We start from the raw sequence: 20,289 nt of genomic DNA, 5'->3' as shown, positions 1-20,289 counted from the left end.
TCTAAATCCCTCTTGGAAATTTTATCCAAAGAGAATGTCTTGAGGTCATGCAGAAAACCCACAAGAGAAGGAATTTAAATTAGGCAATGTCCTCAGATAATGCTTTGCCTCTCTGAATATCCTCCCCAAAAAGTTCCTTTGTGTTGTAGTATACTAATAGTGATTTTTGGTGCTCTAAAATCTATCCGAAAATCATTAGGAAGTTACCTATTTTCAGAGCATATGCAAGATGTCTTTCAAAAAGGGGTAGGTATTTACATCCAAAGGCTTTTATTCTGTAGGGAAGGCAGGAAAATGCACAGTTCCAGATCATTTAGGGCACATTTGCTTTGCATTGAAAATCAGGGTTAGAAGATCAGATGGCATCAGGAGCGGTGGATTTAGGATGTCTCAGCATGAGATGGTCACTGTGGCTGTCACAGGGCACAGTGGCAACTGTGAATGAAAGGGAAGGTGAGAGGACTATCTGGAGCTGGACAGCAATATTAAAAAGGATGATGACTTCCATGGTGCACATAGCAAAGGGATTATAGAGCAACATTGTTTCCGTTGCCCTGAATAGGAGGCATGGCTGGACACAGAGAATGAGCAAAGTCACTTGCCGTAATTGCAAAATGTATTAGATGTGGTTTATGTCTCCTTTCAACTAAATTAGTGTAGCATTCTTAATGCTATATGATGAGAATACATTAATTATATAGTCCTTCACTGAGGACAATATAGAGATGGCACTTTATAGTTTTATGGGTAAGCAAGCTGAAAAGAAAACCCTGGGACTCTGCTGCTGTAAACTGATCCTGCCTTAGTGAGGCCAATGAATGGTGACAATTACAATGCTTGAACATTTTCCTTCTCTTTCTAAATAATCCATGTTTATGAAAACAGACAGGACCATAAATCTGACAGTAGAAACAGTTGGCTGTCCCACTTAACACCAAGGAATTAGAAACAATTCATTGCGATGCTGTAGCTGCGTAACGTTAGTTAGTCTTCTAGTTAAATGTGAAGTTGTTTCTAAAACTTTTGATGTTGTATGCTCAATTAATGTGGAAAATGCCATTACTGTATTTAGGATTTGCCAAACCCTCATTAGGTTCGGATAAAAGCTGATGCCAAGTAATAACGTTATATAAGTGCTAAAAAAAAAAAAAGAGGAAGTTGCAATACTTTGGTTTAAATAAAAAGGGGAATGAATTGATTTTCATATTCTTTATTGAATAATGCTTCTTAAAATTACTTTTAAATGTAGCCTGGGGATTTTATACCTTTAATCTTTCTTACTCACATCCTTTTCTTTCCAGTCCTGTGTATGAAGCCATAAACACTCTTTTATTAGAGAGGGGGGGAAAGTAAAAAAAGGTGCAGTTAAAGAAGCCTTTGCATGCTTGTTTGCTCTCAGATCTCTGAAAAGTAGCTCTTAAAATAAAACAGAAAAGATGGCTGTCTGACATGCAGGGAAGATTTATCATTCCTCAAATATATTTTAATGAATGTGAAGGGTTTTTAACTTTCTCTCGCTGACTGTACAGCTTGCTATTCTCTTTGAAAGTAGTTTAATTTCTATAAGCATGCAGAGGCTGCTGAGACTCTGAGACTGCTAAAACAATTACAAACATACCCTGACTTGTGATACTACAGGGGAAAAAAAGTCTAATTTTATAAGGAAATCTGTTCCAGTATCTAAATTTTGTCTTTATTAGTTGCTTATTGGATGAGATCAGAGGTCAATAGACTCAGGGACCAAAGTGAAGGCTCTCCGCTCCACGCTTCACCTGGTATACTATTTGGAACTTCAAAAAGTCACATACTGAACACATCAAAGATTTTTTTTTTAATACAGTAAAGGTATATAATAGAGCTTTTGTGTTTCCTCCCAAAAGTTAATAAGCATCCTGAACTTTTAACATAAACAAAATCCTGACATTAATTCAGTTGGGCAAATTGAGCAAATCCAATGTTGTGACATGAAACAATCTCTTGTTCTCATCAGATGGAAATGAATATCCTGGTATTTTAGGTGCAGGAGTCTGAAAATGTCAGAGCATTTTATGCTCGTGGAAAGGTATTGGGAGGAAGCATCATCAATAAAGAAAACCAGTGGATTGATTTCTTAATATACTTGGTTTTATCGTTTCACCTTGCTTTCATATATGCAGCAGTTCATATGTTGTGCAGGCCAGCATCCCAAAGAGTGCACGCTTCTACCTGCAAAATCAGACAGGGCAGTTAGGAATGGTGGAGAGTATCTTATTGCACTGCCTCAGGTCTGGTGGTGGCACTTCATTATCCAGCTGACATGACATGTCATCATGACACAACGTGTACATGACTTGATTGAGCAAATGTGAAGAGACTTCCCCAAGAGACCGAGGAAGTGCCACAGCTCCACATCCGCCACTCCTCCACTCCTCCCAGCGACTGCAGGCGTGGGTAGCTGAAAGCTTGAAGGCTGGTGAAAGACAGGGTTCATGTGGATAGCTTGCAGTGGAAAAGGGACAGTGTGAAATTATTAGAACTGGTGATATAAGACGGCAGAAGTGCCTCTGCTTCGCCCTTGGCTAGCCTTTTAGTGTGAAGGGGAAAAGTTAACAAATGCTTCATGACAAAGTTCATACTCTGAGCCTGACCTTCCCATACTACTCTGGCAATGCCTTAAAATCATTTACTTGCTATACAGTGCTTTAGTACAAAAAGAACTGTCTCAGTAGTGGACTTAGCACTCAACAGTCCTAACTGTAGGATCAAGCCAGGTGTCTAAGGCCACAGTAACACAAATATGTAGTAGTAACAAAATAGACATCAAATAACTCAGCATGTTGGATCCTTCTGGATGAGAGTAACTATAGGAGCAATCAGAGAGAGGGAATCTACCATTCAACCTTGACAGAAATAATCCTTTCACATTTTGGGTCAGGGACTGTACAAGCCATTGGCAAGAATAGTCGAAAAAATGACCAAAACAAGGAAGTAAATGATAAATAAATAAATACATACATACATACATACATACATACATAAATAATTAAATAACCAGGGAAGGAATAAGTCACCCATTGACTGATGCTCCATAATATTTCTCTGGGTGTTTCTGTTCTTCCTGCAAGGTGATGCAAAACATACTCTTTAAAATTAAATCCCTCTTTCTTCTGAACCTGGCTGCTTCTTTCTTGTCCCCCATGAGTTTACAAGAGTGCTTGTGAAACAATGAACTGGGTGGTGGAACTGGTGGCAGCCGTCTCTTGTGAATAGTTGGGTTTAACCTAAGTAACTCCCAGACCTTCCTGGCAGGAGTTGGAAAGAGAATTTGCATCTCCAGGCAGACAAAAAGGCTGAAAGTCCTAGGGAAACTAGGAGCTTGTTACTAAAGTTACCCTGATGCCACAAATTTAAGAAGATTAAAAATGCAAAGAAACAAGGACTGGACATTTACATGAACAACATATTTCTGTAAAACTTTAATAGCATGAAAATATTTTTTAATTAGGTAGTGAGAACTTCAGAACTGCTGACCCTTTATCCACCATTGCATGAGCCATCCTTAACAAGCAAAAATGAGAGGTAAACCACCTTAGCGACAAATTATCCTGTAAATGTTTACTGCAAGGGTTTGTGCATCTTCCTTTGAAGCAGCTGGTTCTGGGCACTACTGCAGAGCAAACCAGTTGATCCCAAAGGGCCATTCTGCAATTTCCAGCTACAAAGCCCAGCTGCCGTAGATGTTGTGATTGCAAATGTTATACAGCATGTGCCCACATGCTGGAAGTTTTCCAAGTGTGTATTCAAATGTTCACTCCTCTGGTGCACTCAAACTTAAATGTGACTAAAAGTGAGCATCTAGGAAAAATTTAACTGCAAATCTGGCAAGAAAAGTGGTGATCACACTGTCAAAAGGAGGCTGTGTACCTCCTTTTTCTCCCTGTAAGAGGAAATGTGGTCCCCCCACAGATGCCTTACCAGCTCACCTCCCACTTACAGCCCAAAAGCTCAGCTGTGCTTCTCATCTTCACCAGTGTTGAGCTTTAACAAAGCAGTTTTCTCTTGTAGTGTGTAGAAATATATTTTTATGACCCCAGGAAGAACTCTGTCACAGACACAGATGTTCAGGGAGAATTTGACTGACATTGTTGGCAGATTTTACAGAAATTTCGGTTTCCTGGCCCTGCTGCCACAAATATTCACTGCTTCCTGATGGCCTCCATATGTAGATTTTCCTCTGAGTTGTTTCATTAAAAAAATTCCCAACTATAAAAAGAAGGAGGAAAAAGAAGCAAAGAAAAAAGAAAATGCAATATAGTGATAAAAGCAAATGAAGAACAGGCTTGGGCAGTGAAATGGTTAATTAGGAAATAGTTACAAAAAAGAGATCTCTGAAGGTATAGCAAGCTCAAGAATGACTTCTTTCTGAAGGATGAAATTAAGTTGTGTTAGACCATCACTTTGATTTTACCGATCTAACTAAGGAAGAGGTATTATTATTTTCATAGTAGGGGTTGATCTACTGAATTACACATTGCTGATCTGTCACTCAAAATGACAACACAGACAAGGGATCTTCTTTGATCTTGAGACAGTTGAGGTTTCAGACAGGAGTCCACAGGGAAGACAAAGTTAATTTTTCAGACGCTGAACCTCAGAAGAACCACGGCAAAGGGAAGAGGATATTACAGAGCGTATTTGTAAGTCATCAGTGAAGGCCATTGATTTGCTTCCTAATAGCTATTACGATAAGAATCTGGTAAAGCTTAGAAGCCAATTACCAATTGCATTACTACCATTACATCGCAGTTTCACTTAATTTACCAACAGTTTAAAAATAAAACAGTTAATTCTTCACATAGGTTAGGCTGGCCAGATCATCGGCTCATTTATACCAGGGTCTCTCCTTTAAGTTCACTGTAGTTATTCTGATTTACAACATCTGGGGATGCAGCCCTCTAACTATGAAATGTTGCAGAAGATACTTGAAAATATAGGGGCTTATTCAAAATTAGAAGTAAACACTTTTCCCACAAATATTTAGATGATAAAATGAGATGGATTGGAAATGAGGTAGCAGTTTTACCAAGGCAGTCCATTTAAAACAGTTGGTCAGTTTAGCCTGGGATCCTAATTCAAAGCATCAGGAGTCTCTATGTAGTTTTCCGTTCTGCTGGCATTTGCAAGCAAATATTTATATGAGAGCCTCTTGAAGTGTGAATGTATTACTGACAGCACATAAAATAAAATAGAAACTACCTGAACTCTTGACAGTTGTTTTTTTTTCAGCTAAGTTTGCAGAATATTTTTAACCTCTGGCATCTTAACTCTCAATATGATTTTCATAATGTAAATAGCAAACAATGGAAGAAGCACACGTCCCTGGGTTTCCACACAGGATGTGTAAACCTGTTTATTCCCTGACCACTGACATTTCTGTTTACCTACTAGCACAAATTAGTAATTGTAAGCATGTACAATCACTCGCATTTACATGTAAGCTTTTACAATTGCAGTATCCAAACAGGTTTTCCTTAGCCCTGTGCTTACTCACAGAGACTTTCAGCCACCGTCCAGCTCCCAAAGGTGAGCAGCTGGGGCTAAGTCAACACAAAATCTGTGTTTCTATTCACTTCATTAAATGGTAGGACATCAGTGCTTGGAGAAAAGGGGCATCTCCAAAATGAAGAGGAGCAGCTGTGGCTTGGTCAGGCAAGGTGTGGAAGAGGAAGGGGCAGTGGAGGTGCATGTGCTGTGCATGGGGCTGTTGCCCAGTCCAGACTCTCAGCAGCATCCCTGCCCAGTCCACCTTTTCTCCATCATGTGCACTGATGGTGACTGTGAAGCAAAGGAGGCTTTGCTGAAAGATGACATTTCAGAAGCAAGGAGCAGAGGAAATCTATGCAGAAAATCCATGCAAGAAAACCTGTGAAAAACATTAAAATGGGATAAAAAGGCAAAATAGTAGAATGATGATGCATATTTCTGTGCCCTTATTATTTCTTGTCACTCTTCTACCACAAGACTGGAAGAATATAATATTTTGAACCTGTGTTACTAGCCTGTGTTTGAGTAAATAAACAAACATATTCTCTTAATTCCAATATGCACATCACTAAGCCATTACTGCACAAATTCAGTGTGAGAAAACAAAAACTCCGCAAGAGCACAGAAATGCCCTTTTCATGCAAACCGTGCCCTGGCTATCACGAAGGGTGGAGAACTTTCAAAAGGACAGGTGCTGAGTTCCCTAAGATCCCACTCATTTTCTGCATTGGTTTTGTTTTGTTTTGTTTAATAACTCTTTGCCTGAGATGAGCATCACCCTCATCTCTGCACTTTGCAGTCCTGGCCTCACACCTGATCAGCACCACCTTCTCCCACCCCCCACCCCCCCACCCCCTCGGTCCCTCAATGGATATAATCCTCTCCTCTATTTTCTCCTGGTCTCTTGTGCTGAACCCTAATCCTTTACCTGGATTTTCAGGCATCCCAATAAAAGTGATTAAAATATATTGTAGCTGCAGAAATTTCTGTTCTTGGGGAGGTTAACAAACATCCCTCTGCTGCTCTGAGCCAACCAGAGGGTGTGAGCACCCCACATCAGTAGGACTATGGGCCATGGGCCTTTTCCACTTCATATTTCTGCAAAACAAAGAGCCTCTTCACACACACTGGAGAAAATGCTTAATAACTGGATGCAAAATGTGTTTTGTTTTTCTCTCAAAGGAGTTCAGTCTTGCATGTACTAAGATAACATTCACATTTCTTCTAAGTTTTAGGAGTGGTAAAAGGCAGTATTTACAGCTTTTTCCATGGAGCCAGTGAAAAACTTGAAAAAAATAAACAGTTTCTAGTGGCTGATGATGCCTGGATGGATCCAGCCTGTGGATGGTGTCAAGCAACCAAAGGGCTTCTATACCACTGCCCTCTTTTGCTGGACGCCAAAAGCCACCGTCCAGGTGGAAGGCCATGGCCTGAGATGAGCGAGGGCACACAGGCAGAGTATGAGGACAAGATGCAGTGTCCCTGAGAGGGGGTCCTGGCTGCACACCTCCGACAGCGTCTGCTGCCAGCCCATCCGCAGAGTGGCCTTGCAGTGGGCTCACATTCACAGGGTGCATTTCTGTCTGGGGTAAAGATGCTACAGTGACAAAATACCCAAACTTTGCTTGGTAATGTTGTGAGGAGGAAATGGTAAAAGCAAGGCACAATAATAAATGTTGCTTTAGCAGAGGGAAGAAATAGAGCACAGAACACTCCACCTTGCATAGCAAGTGTCTTTCAGCACCCCAAAAAGCAGATCCTCTCCCAGTTCTTTATTTAACAGTGAAGAGACATAAATACCTCTGCCGGAACCACCTAACCATTTTTCCCTGCTCATCTGGCTGATTTTTGTTGGAAGATCACCCAGATTTGTGTTGGTGGGTGAGGGAGACTTCTATGTTCTTTGCATTCAAGCCAAGAGGCAAGGCTTAGAGCACATTAAATAAAGAAAAACAGTGTGATAAACAGCATCTAAAACTCCTTACATGTTGATTCATCTCCAGAATGGAGGGTGGTGTTTGACCTCCATGGTTACACACAATGTCTTTCATAGTAAAGCAGCTGTTTCTGCACTGCTCCCAGATAGGTGTAGGCCTGCTATATTCTGTTCTAACCCACTATGGCCAAGAGTGAATGAGTCAGTAAGGATAAATCCTCAAACAAAATGAGCTTTTTATTTGCTGTGAAGTTTAGAATCATCTCTGAAAAATAAAACTTGAAGACCTATGTTATCATTTGACTCCAGAGGTTGATGCTTTTTATAGTTAAAAATCCATAATAAAATTGAAAGAAGTAGCAACATTATTAGCTCTCTTTTAATGTGAAGGTTTCTTGCTAACATATTGAAAATTAAGCTACTACATAGCAGGTATGCTTTTAGTTCTCTTGCTGTACAGTTTTACACGTCTGAACATTTTTAAGTTTGAGCTTAAATTTACTACTTTTTACAGTTCTTCTTTTTGTAATAGATTACACCAAGCTAGAGTTAAATTACTTTTGGTCTTTATATGCACTTTGGATATATGCTGGGATTTGAGACAGCAGTCCCATGTCCTTGCTTCACCTGCTGTGCTTTCTCAGGTCTTGCAGTGAGATCTGGTGAGATGCTTCCTTTGATCCAGTGCTGCAGTGCAGTGGGTAGGATCTTTCTGAGTGCTTTTTGTTGACTGTCCTATGAGATATCCACTTAGGAGATGAGATGGCACCTTTTCCAGGGAGAGGTCCCAGCCCTGTTGTTCTTCTGTTGCTCTTCCACCTCCCCCTGAGTGCTCCCGAACTTCACAGCACACTACAAGCACATGGTTTTGGTTCAGCCCTTGTTTGAGTTCAGAGCTCATTGGTGAATAAGATTTTCTATCAGTACTAACAGTGCAAAAAGAACTTGCACAGAGACTGATTTCTCTTTGCTTCTTTTCAAAACCTGCAGGCAATCTTTACATGAGCTAGATCAGGCAGAAATCCTAATTTCATGTGCTTGAAGTACCCAGCAGTACAAGACTGCTTGTACCGCGATAGCCAGCTGCTCAGGGAAAGCCAGAATAAGAAGCTCTGGGAAAGAGAAAAAACAATAATATTGTACAACGCAGAACTGGCAGAAAGGTTGAGAAGAACAGGTGAAAGAAAGAGAAAAGGTTCTGCGTTGTGGTGGCCAACACAGACCTCCAGCAAGGACCTTGCTCAGGGCACAGAGAGCTGTGGTAGTCCTCAAGCAAGAAGCTCCTAACAGTCTCAGAACTCATGAAGGAAAGAGGTATGAGGTCAGTGGAAGAGCTGAGTGACCTCTTTGTATGCACCAAAAGGTTACCATGGCTGGTTCAGGCAGGGAACTGGCAGGACAGGAGGAGGTTGTACTTTTCAAGGACTTGAAGGCAGGTCAAATGTAATCACACTAAGCTTGTAAAACTGTTCGGCCTGTGGGAAGTGGTGTCATGATGGGGCACTCATCTACAGGAGCATTCCTTCTAATGGGTGCAGGCATGTGGCCCCAGACAGAATCACAGAATGGCAGGGGTTGGGAGGGCCCTCTGGAGATCATCTTGTCCAACCCCCCTGCTTGAGCAGGCACACCTACAGCAGGGGGCACAGGACCATGTTCCAGCCCCCTGATCATCTCCATAGCTCTCCACTGGACTCTCTCCAGTAGTTCCCTGCCTTTCTTGAACTGGGGAGCCCAGAACTGGACACAGTACTCCAGATGTGGTCTCACTAGGGCAGAGTAGAGGGAGAGGATAACCTCCCTTGACCTGCTGGCCACACTCCTTCTAGTGCAGCCCAGGATACTGTTGGCCTTCTTGGCTGCAAGGGCACAGTGCTGGCTCATGGTCAACTTGCTGTGCACCAGCACTCCCAGGTCCTTCTCAGCAGAGCCGCCTTCCAGCAGGTCAGCCCCCAGCCTGTACTGGTGCATGGGGTTGTTCCTCCCCAGGTGCAGGACGTTATACTTGCTCTTGTTGAATTTCATCAGGTTCCCCTCGGCCCAACTCTCCAGCCTGTCCAGGTCTCTTTGGATGGCAGCACAGCCTTCTGGTGTATCAGCCGCTCCTCCCAGTTTTGTATCATCATGACATTGTGTGCATTCCCAAGCCAGGCACCACTTCCCCCATGAAGTTCCCCCCTTCCGTGTGTATCCTCTGCACCTGCATGCATGGAGCCATCATCTTCTGAGGGCCCCTTGGGACACTGCTTAGTGAGCCCAGAAATTTTGAGTGAGCTTTGAGCCAGTGCTATTCAGTTATTCTAGGAGAAGCCTAGAGACTTTTGAATACCACGTTTGTTGCTTCCTACAAAGGCTGGCAGTGGGGTACAACTGAATAAATGAATAGACTTATATTTGATGAAATACGATATGGCTTCTCATCACTGAATTGATCTACTGTCCTTCTGAGTCGCTCTCTATGCATTTTTATAATCCCTGTACAGTGTTTAGATATTACAGTGACAGACACTTTCGAAACATTTCTAGCTAAATCACAGCTGGGAGTCACGGCACCATGGTTCTTCTTAATGAAGTGCCTATTCTTATTCATAAGAGCCTATTGTTGAGATTAGTAGATTTTAAAAAACTTTGCTGCCACAAAATCTACTGACCAGAAACTTACTCTGAAAAATCTTGTGACCCTCAGGCATTACCTTAAAAGGATCCTACTTTGGAAAATCTCATTATCTTCTATTTGTAGATCCAGTTGGATGTAACAAGGAAGTGGCAATAGGACTTCAAAAAGTCCTTTCTCAAAGATACCTTCTAAGGCCCTGTGAGACAGTGTCATGGCCCTGGGCTGAGAGGTGTCTGCTAGAGAATCGAGGCTGCTCTGGAAGTTAATCTGTTCTAGGATGCTGCAGTTGGGCTTTGTATTCCAGTAGCAGGCTGAAAAAGTCAAGTGGCACCAAGATCCTTTGGATTTCACCCCCAGGAACTTGTTTAGGGAGCAACATCTGCATCCACTTTGAAATAAAGCTTTTCTGTTACATTTCTGGCTAAAACAACAGGAATTAACACCGTGTGCTTTCATCTAAAACAATCCTGGAAGGGCTTGTTCAAACATCAGTGAAATATAGCAACGCATATAATTTAAATATAGCAGAGAGTTTTTCTCCAGCAGCACTATATGAGAGTCCTTAGGAGAGGAAAAGGGAAATGACTTCTCATTTTGGAAGCAAAGGGTGAATCATTTGAGGTAGGAAGGGTATCATTAACCAGTTTGGGATATGTCCAGGGCTATGTGTATGCAGTAAGTCACTGCACAGAGGCAAACAGTGGCAGACTACGAGCAGGAGGAAAAAAAGAGGAAGAAAAAAAGAAACTATTGGCTGAAATATGGACTCAAATTATTGTTTTCAAAATAATAAACCAGAGATCAATTTGGTACACAGGAGCAGGAAGGATTTGGCACAGAGAAGAGAACAAATACTGACTTGTGGACATAAAGCCAACTTGCAGCTTGCCTTCTGAGAAAAATCTTATGTAAGCTGAGCTCAGCACCTACAGGACTTCCAGCTATTCCAGGGAAAACCAATCTCTCCCTGCACATACAAACCCTTTCTTTACTCAGACATCCAAAAATGCAGTCATTAGGCTGTTGTCAAGAAAATGTAGTGCTGCTGCTGTAGTAGCTCGCAAAACCTTTACCCCCCGTGACACATCAGCAGCATATACACTGTCTTTGTATTATCATATATTTGAGTCAAATTTATTAAATCGTATAGTCATTTAGACTGTGTGTCAGCTATGACTGTTTAACAAATCCCACAGCCAGACGGTTGTGCGCATGGGTGATGGCAGAGTGCCACTGCATTCCCACAAAGGGAAAAGCAGCTATTTTTAAAATATGTGAGATTAAAAACTCTGCATTGTAATTTTTAGTACCATTTTATTTATAAACTTTTTAAGTACAATGAGTTCAACTGCAAGAAAGGAATCCATATTGAAAGAAAACTGATGAATACATTAAAAACCCTTCTAAAACAAATATCTTCATGTATGCAAACACAGACATACCCCTACATATGTAATATAAATGTATAAATAAAAGCATATGTATTTTTCAGATTAAAGGCATCAGTGGCAAAGACTCTGACTTCCTTTAATTTTTTTAGTCACTTGAATTTTTTCATGGCAAAATATTTTTCAGGTAGCTAGAGTCTAATAAAGGTGTTTTCTAAACAAAAAGACTAGCTTTGCAAAGCACATAAGGCCACAGCAAGAGACAACTCATGTATGTATTTTGAACAGCCAAAGAGAATTGTAATATCTCTGATATTAAAGAAGTTTGGTTCACATTTTGGAAATCCCCCCCGAGTTAGAGAGATGGATTTTTTTTTAAGGCCACCATTTCTCTTTCAGAGTCAATATGGCTGCGGTGAAGAATGTAACTCAAATGCGTTCCTGAAATATCCAGGAATGCAAATACAGAAGGGTGGATGAGTGGCTGCAGTGTTACTCAGGGCAGCGCTGAACTAGCACTAACCCAAGTCGAGAGCATACCAGCATGTGCTACATGCAACCGAGCGTGCAGTCAGTTTAAGCCTTCTGTAGTAAGCCCAGAGTGGGGCAGCATGAGATGTTGAAGCCTATCCATTAATAAGGAGCTCATATAATTATGTTCTGTAGAAGATAACAAGCAAGAGACATCTTAAGACACATTGAGAAAAGGACTCTGGCTAACCAGGCGTAGAAATACTGAGGTTTTTTCATCTTGGCATGCCTACAAGGTACGGCTGGCAGCACAACATATATGAGTTTTCATTTTCATGTACATCGTTAAATACAGGCTTAAACAATGCTGCAGTGTCACTTCCAAAGTAGTCATCCACGGAAGACAAATACTCTGCATCTCTCTTTGTCCTACTACTGCCATCTAGGGCAGGATTCAGGTGCCTAAACCTAATGCCAGGGAGATGCCTTAAGGTAGTCAAGACATCTGCCTAGGACTAGGAAAATCATGTAGCAAATCTGTAGCAGGTTCCTACTAGTAATATTTGTTTCTATTGGGCCAGAGTGGTCCTTTGCAACAGTGGAAGCTTTGGGCAGAAGCCTAATTTTGGAGAGAGCTTACACCTAGTTTGCTCCTTTTCCGTGCAGCACCACTGACTCCCTTGTGCTCTGCAGGACTCTGCAGCCAGTACATGCTGGTGTGTCCCTCGGCATCACCCATCCCATCTGCGGCCCACGGTCCAAAGCCTTGATATCTTCTTTCTGGTGGAGCCAAAGGGCCTGGCCAGAGATGAGCAGAGTCCAGACTTGCCCAAGAACATGTCATCAGCTATTTGGGAAGAGAAGGGAGGACATTTCAGGGATTCATGGAGGTGAGGTGAGCCCTTCTTCAGCTGAGGCATATGTCATCTTGCAGCAGGTAACTATCAGTGAGAGCCAAAAACAAAAGGGTTTTTTTTCAGACACAAAAACTGTTGGTGCACTGGGAATCCAGTGTGGGATTGATGCCCTGTGGTGGTAGAAAGCCATCTTCCTGGTGGAGGCAGGGATGGTGGTACACCTGCGTGGTCAATCCAGCAGTTGAGAAGGCTGGGTTCCCCACAGAAACTGAAGAAATATGCTGTGTCTGGGAGCAAAGACATAGTGTAAGGGCACGGAGGCATAGGCTCAGATGTGCTGGCACAGGAGGTGCGGTGCGTGCTGGTGGGTGGAGGTGGCTCCAGGCAGGGAGGCTCACAGCCACAGGATTGGGGAGCATCTGGAGACACTGCAGGCTTAGTGCAAAGATTACTTGGTGTGGATAATCTCAACCTCCTATACCTCTTTCTGTGTGGGCTGCTTTTATGATCTCCACTAAGGCCGAGGCAATATGTAAGGAATAGGTCCTTACATGTGCTTTAGGCGGGTCAGACAGCAAGGCTGCAGACACAAACCTCTTTCCCTCATAATCAGTGGTGCAACCAGCTCTCAGCTGCACAGAGGTCAGAGACTAGGCTCCTTGTGTAAGCTTAGTCTAAGGAGGTACTGATTAGCCCATGCTAGCTGGGAAAGACTGCAAGTTTGGATGGAACTGGTGAATTTCCTGGTAATAACCTCTCAGAGAAGAAGAAAAAAAACAAAGCAAAGTGCAGCAGCTGTTCCCAAAGCAATGAGAACAGAGACACTAGCAAGTATCTGTCAAGGACAAATTCAGAAATGTAATTAGTGAGTAGAGACAATGCTCGTCAGAGAAATAACTTGGAGATGCAGATGGAATATGCACTTAATGTAATATTTCTGCAGAAGCAAAATTTTCAAAAAAAGCAAAATTTATCATTCATGGAATACCAGAACACTCTTGCATTATGGTAATAATATTATTCTTTTGGCATAGTAATGGATATGTATTTCTGTAGGAGTATATCTTATTTTGAAATAGCAACCCCCAAGTCCACTGTCTACAACAGTGCCGTGATCTATGCGTGGTGCACTTGATGACACAAAAGACCTTTTTTCTTATGGGAAATACTGGGAATAATATTCTGTTATATATTCCCCCAGAGCTGTGCCTAACTGAGATATCCATTGATGGCAGGGATACTGACATGCAGAAACTGCTTCCCCAGGCATGTGTGCTCCCGTGTGCTTTCTATCAGCAGCTGTAAAATGGGGCACTGAAATGCCATCACATTATCCAGCGTGAAGTTCAGTAAAGCATTCCCAATGAGTGTGGGGTGAGTCAGTACACCTGTGAAATGTAGTTATCTCCGATACCTTCTGATCTCTAACCCAGAACCCCCTCATTCCCTAAAACTGCAACTCGAGAAACTCACGGACTGTTAACAAAAGGATTGCTGTGGACTAAAAATAGAAAAATATCCCACTGGGCTGATGGGCCGTGCCCCCTACCAGCTTCAACAGCTGGTGATGCTGGAGGGAAATATGGAAATCAGTGTATCAGAAGGTACCAGTGTTGTAGGGAACTGTACCTGTGGGAGGATGTTCTTTGGGGAGAGGTCAGCTTGCGTTAGCTTGGTCAGCTAAGAGTCTTGCTGCTGAATGAATCCTTTGACAGCCTGCTTGGCCCGGAGTAATAGTGAAGAAATTCCAGAAAAGAGTTTTCACTAAAAGCAAAATCTCATCTCATTCAAAGCCAGGGATCCACAAGAAGAAAGACGTGACCCAGAAGACGGTATAAGCCACCACCGTGCAAGATCATAGCAGTGTTCTGAATTATTTAATGCTGAAGCTGCCACCAGGTTTAAGCACTGTATGAAAGTGCAGTAAATAATGGATCCAGTCTCAAAGACATGACTGTTGTTTGTATGGTGTCTTAATGCGTGCACAGTGGTTACCAGACAAATAAAACTGATACAGTTTCAGCCTGAAGGAGTTTTTTTTTTTATTAGACATAGCGCACGGCATTAAATCACAAGTCAGTAGGGGGCTGGGATAGATAAGGGTTTCAACAGACTCTGTGAGTAGTGGTAGCGTTATTCCCCCTATCTAGCACAATCAGCCGTGCGCTCCAAAATAATAATCCAAGAAATTTGTCAGGCTATAGGACATCTAAGACTCTCCTCATAACTTCCATTTCAGAGAATGCCTTCTGAAGAGATGGAACTCAGGAAATTATTTTTCTCAACAGGAGGAAAAAGTAAAATTAGCGATTGCTGACCTGCCGGCCAATAAAATAGCCAGGAGTCCTTATGGCTACAAACCTGACAGGTCAAACTGCTGTAGTGTAGCGAACACAGAATTTTAAAATCAAGAAGAGGAGCTAACACTTTGGGGAAAAAAAAGATCCAAAATGTAAGGAATTTATTTTCTTTTATTCCTACTAAGTAAAATCCCATTGAAACAATTTTCCAATACAGAAAACAGCCTCCAATACATTTTCCTAAAAACCACATCCCTTAATGTTCTTTATTGCCTAAAATATCATAGAAGTCTTTACAGGTATTATGGGTATGTTATTGTCTCAGTTGGGGGAGAAAATGTATTTTATTTTAAAAGAAAAGCAAAAATAAAATGGATTTAACATTCTGGGCATGAAAGAGTATCAGAGGAGATGGGGCTTTTGTGTAAAAAAAAAATCTGCAAATAAAACCAGAAGACAGGAAGATTTTCTAAGAAAGTGGTTTGCCAAAAATACGTGTCAAGCAAGTATTTTTAAAAACATACTTAGATGTTTTCTATTTCTCCTCAGAATTTAATTGTAGTACCATGCTTTTTCCTGCAAAGTCACACACTGGTTTCAACTATGCATATTGCTGGCTATACCAAAATACACGTATACGTTAAAATGGCTGTAAGGTCAAGAGTATATACCAGCAACCTAAGGGTAAATAAAGAAATTGCAGCTATATCAAAATTATCTGAAGCCCAAGTATTGTGCACACAGAAATTTACTAAATAAAATCACACTTAAAAATAAATTTAAGCAACTCGAGCTTAAAAAAATTGCTCAGGTAAACATCTAAAGAACATGAACTGTCCTTACAGATACCCCATGCAATCAGCATAGTATTAAAAAATTTTAGTAGTGATCCCTCCTGCTTCAGTGACTTTAATTTTTGAAGATAATGTCCTTTAAGAAAATGTTCCCCTTCCTGATGCCCTTACTCTGCCATAAGGGTTATTTTCCCTTCATGTTTAGAAATATAGATTTGTAAACAAGTAACAAATTCCATCTTCCTTTATTCCTCAAAGATAATCACCACATGAAGTTGGTTTATGAAAACCTTTACTATAAAAATGGTGATTAATTTCTACTACAAAAGAACTTCTTTGAAAACTAATAATGTCTTAATAGTTTTGGGAGGGAAGTAACAGAAGCCCAATTGTTTCAGGAGAAAAACCCACCCACAATGTCTTATTTTTAGTGAACCTATTTTTAGCATTCTAAAATTAGTGTTAGAATAACAAAGCAGTAAACCAAGGTCCTAGACTACTTCATTATCTTAGTTATTAGCCTGACAGCCTAAGTGACTCGATTAAACATCAATGACAGAAGAGCTGAAGGGTTTAAAGGTCAATAAATACGGTGATAGGAATCCTTCGATGTAGCCTTTTGCTATAGACTTCTGGGGCTTAAATGTTGACAAGCTAATTACTCTGCTTCCCTAATTAAGCAAGGCTTTCTTGATCAGCTGGTCAGTGAACAGCTGATCACAATTGCTCATTTTGAAGTTCATAGAGGTCTAACCCAACCTAAATTAAACTTGTAAACAGCAGAAATGAAAGCCAGATCCCAACTAGTTGACATTCTTAATTGAACTATTGTTGAAGAAAATTCTATTCCCAAGTTGTAAAAGCAATTATGTCATTGAGCCAAATTCTGGATCACAGTCACATGGGAATGAGCCACCTCACCCATCTCCATCCAGGTGGATGAGTCTCGAGAGTACAAAGACCTAATATGGAAAGTGTTGAAGACAACAGACTGTAACTTTCTCTGTTCTTTTCTTCCATCTCTCTTAATCTCTCGTTTTCCCCATTGAGTGAGGATCTCTACAATTACCCTGAAAGACAGAATATAAAACCTGTATGAAATCAGAGGGCTTCAAGCAGAAGAGGGCAGATGAAGGTGGCTCCACTACTTCATGGTCAATGTACAACGTATTAATTGACTGGGTTAGGAAACACTGATTCTTGCGGCGTCCTGCTTTGACTATGGTGTACCAAAGAAATGACTAGGGTGGAAGAAATATCCCAGTCCTCCCATCCTTTTCCTGTCAGGGAAGGATTTGAATAAAGTCCTAAAAGCTTTCATGGGAAGCGTGAAGTCCCTTCAGTTCCCCTCTAGCCTATTATTAACACTGTTTGTCTCCTATTCCTGCCATTAATGACCTTGCAACTACCAGTATCAAAAAGCAGTGTATTCTTTCATATAGATGTATGTCCTGTGGTGGCTTTTCAATAGCTCTGCTGGCCATTTGTACTAGCTGCCCCTCTTTTATATAAAGGGAATTTGAAATGATATTTACATACAAATACAGATAAGAAGTATAAAATGCAGCAGTCATATAAAGAAAATGAGCCACACGTAATGGAAAAAGAATTTTACATCCATTTCTCTGAGCTATAAGGCTACATGAGTATTGGTAAGCACAGGGGAAATAGAAAAGCAAAGAATATACTGTGCAGAGTGGGATGGGACATTCAGGCATTGACAGAAAGAAAAGGGATCCTGGGGATGCAAGGACAAAGCAGTACGGGGGATAAGATAAAAAATAGAGCAAACACCAGACAAGATCGTGGAAGGAAAGAGACAGCAAAACTTTGCCCCCAGTCTCTGCCAGAATTATTCCTTCATTTTTTGCAGTTTCCCTTCAAATGCTTCCTATGCTTTGTCTGACCCTCGCTGCTTTGTGGGCCATTTTCACCATGCCTATAGGTGGTGGCTTGGATGGAAAAGCTTCCAGCTGAGTACTACAAGAGAGAATCAGGATAGAAAATGGCATATGTGCATGATAAGAAGAGTTCAAGAAACAGACCAGCCCAAATGAAAAAAAAAATTAAAAATAGGGTGTTAGCTTCACTGGGAAGGTTGGAGGACTCCACTGGGGCGACTGAAAAATTCTTTCCTAAAGGAAAGACATGTATACTAGGGTTTGACAGCATTGTTATCAAAAGTTTGATGGTAAACTGCACTCCATCATCATGAATTCTTCCTTCTGTTGGTTGAAACATGTCAGAACTGCCTGCTATAAAATGAATACATGGCTGGGGGCAAGTGGGTTTTCCACAATGTTTGACTGTGTAACTGAAATGGAAAATCTGGCTCTCTGATGTCACATGGGTTTATTCCAAAATCTGTGTAACAATAGTATAGTGCTCAGAGGTGTGGGTGGGTGGCTGCAAACATCTACTTAAATATTACAGGCTCAATCTCTATCACATGAAAGGAACACAGAAACCTGGTTCCATGACTGAGTGCTCATGGTACAATATTTCTCCACTCACAACTGATGAGTCCAAAAAGAGAAGAAAGAAAAATTTTCCTGGGAAAGGGGATAGAAAACACAGAAAAATAGCAATATGGTAGTAAATTGGGGCAATACTTCTGATCTCCCTATCCTTGCCTCCTGGCTGTGGGTGGCTGGTGATGCTCCTCCTCCACAGCTGGACTGCAGCTCCTTGTCTGGACTTGGTTATTAGTCAGTTCACATTGGCTCTGTCCATACTAATAAATTAAATAGTACTGAAGAATGTTTCCAGGCCCTAGAAATCAATCATTCATCCTTTTAAATTGGTGGGGGGAATGGACAGTTTAATAGCACAGACACAGGCCATCCCATGCCAGCCAGCCTCAGGGCCAGAACAGCTCTGGGCACTGGAACAGCTCTGGACTGGAGGTCCCCAGCCACTGCCCCTTGCCCCCCACAGACATGCTGAAGCCAAAGTAGTCATAGTCCTGATGTGGAGCCTGAGGAGAGAGGTTGTTTGAGCCCTTCCTGCTGAACTGTGCCTCTGGGGCTTATCTCCTGCTGAGTTTGGAGTTATCTGAACTGTCACGGTGGTGTCCTATTTACCCCAGTTGGGACATTAAGGGTCAAAACTGGTGCCAGGAGGTCCCAGGGAGCACCCAGCTCCTCAATAACAGGTACCAGCTCCCCATACTGTTAATACTTGAGAGAACTTGTGGTCCCATTTACATACACACATGTATTTACCACTGCACATCGTGAAACATGCGTTTTGCACGTGGAGAGTCTCAGCGGGATGCTTTTGGCATTCACCCAGCCAGGAATGAGGAGCTGTGGCTGCCCCGACTGCACGCTGCTGCCTTTGGCTCTTCTTTGTGCCCTGCTTCGTCTCTAAGCCTCAGGCACAACATTTTAGGAAACTAAAATGAACCTGCAGTAGACAAAGAAAATTATAATTTCTCATGTGAAATGTAAGAAAGGTTATAGACTGGTGGAATTACCCATTTGCTAAGGAATATTTGGTAGGGGTCTTCTTTAGTTCTCATACAAGAATTCTGGTTTGTTGACTGTGGTAAATCACAGTGAAACTCTGGTCAACAAACCTACTTAAGAAGATGAAAATATATTAATAAGAAACCATCTCTGAACATTAAGGTCATTCTACTCATCTTTTACAATGTTCAGAGATGCAGATGTGCAAATCTGCCCTATCAGAAAGGACTTTTGTCCCACATTTAGCTGCCCCATAGACATGGGAGTAAGGCGGTGACCCTCTCTATTGGGGCTGCCTCTTCCTTGCATGTAACACAGTGCAGTTGTGTTCAGATAAGGAACCAGTTCTCTGTTGCGTAGGCTTGACCAGTGTATCACAGCTTCTCAGGTGCAGGACCTGAGTCAGCAAGCTGTAGCAGCATAATTTTAGTGCTCTTTGTTTGGCTCAAAGATCGACAATTGATTTCTTTCCTCTCCTTGGCCATTCAACCACTGCTGAGCTGCTACGGCTGCGATTCCCGTTAAGTACATTATTGTAACTTCCATAGTGCAGCAGGAGCAATTATTCTACCCAAAGTTGCATCTCCTTCCACCTGGATATATGTTAAATACATGGCCAGAGGGGACCACCCCCAGCAAAAGGATATTTCTAATCTGAATATCAGATGCCTAAACCTCATCCCCAGACACTTTATGAAGTGTTCTGGTTTAACTGAAAATTGAGATGGGAACAGCAGTATTGGCAGAAGCTTAGCTCCTGTTGATGCTGTAATTACTTTTACTGATCATTTCATTCACACATGGTCTGCACTCAAGGACAGAAGCACTATTCCCCTGGCAAAGATGGGAAAGGTGGAGCAGATATCACCATAATTTCTAGAAAGAAGCTGTACAAGGAAAATCTAGGCTGTGTGAACTAAACCCAGCAAGCTG

This window comes from Phalacrocorax carbo, chromosome 2 (assembly GCF_963921805.1).
Source record: "Phalacrocorax carbo chromosome 2, bPhaCar2.1, whole genome shotgun sequence".
NCBI classification, from domain to species: domain Eukaryota; kingdom Metazoa; phylum Chordata; class Aves; order Suliformes; family Phalacrocoracidae; genus Phalacrocorax; species Phalacrocorax carbo.
The sequence above is the reverse complement of the archived record's forward strand: the minus strand, read 5'-3'. Positions refer to the sequence as shown.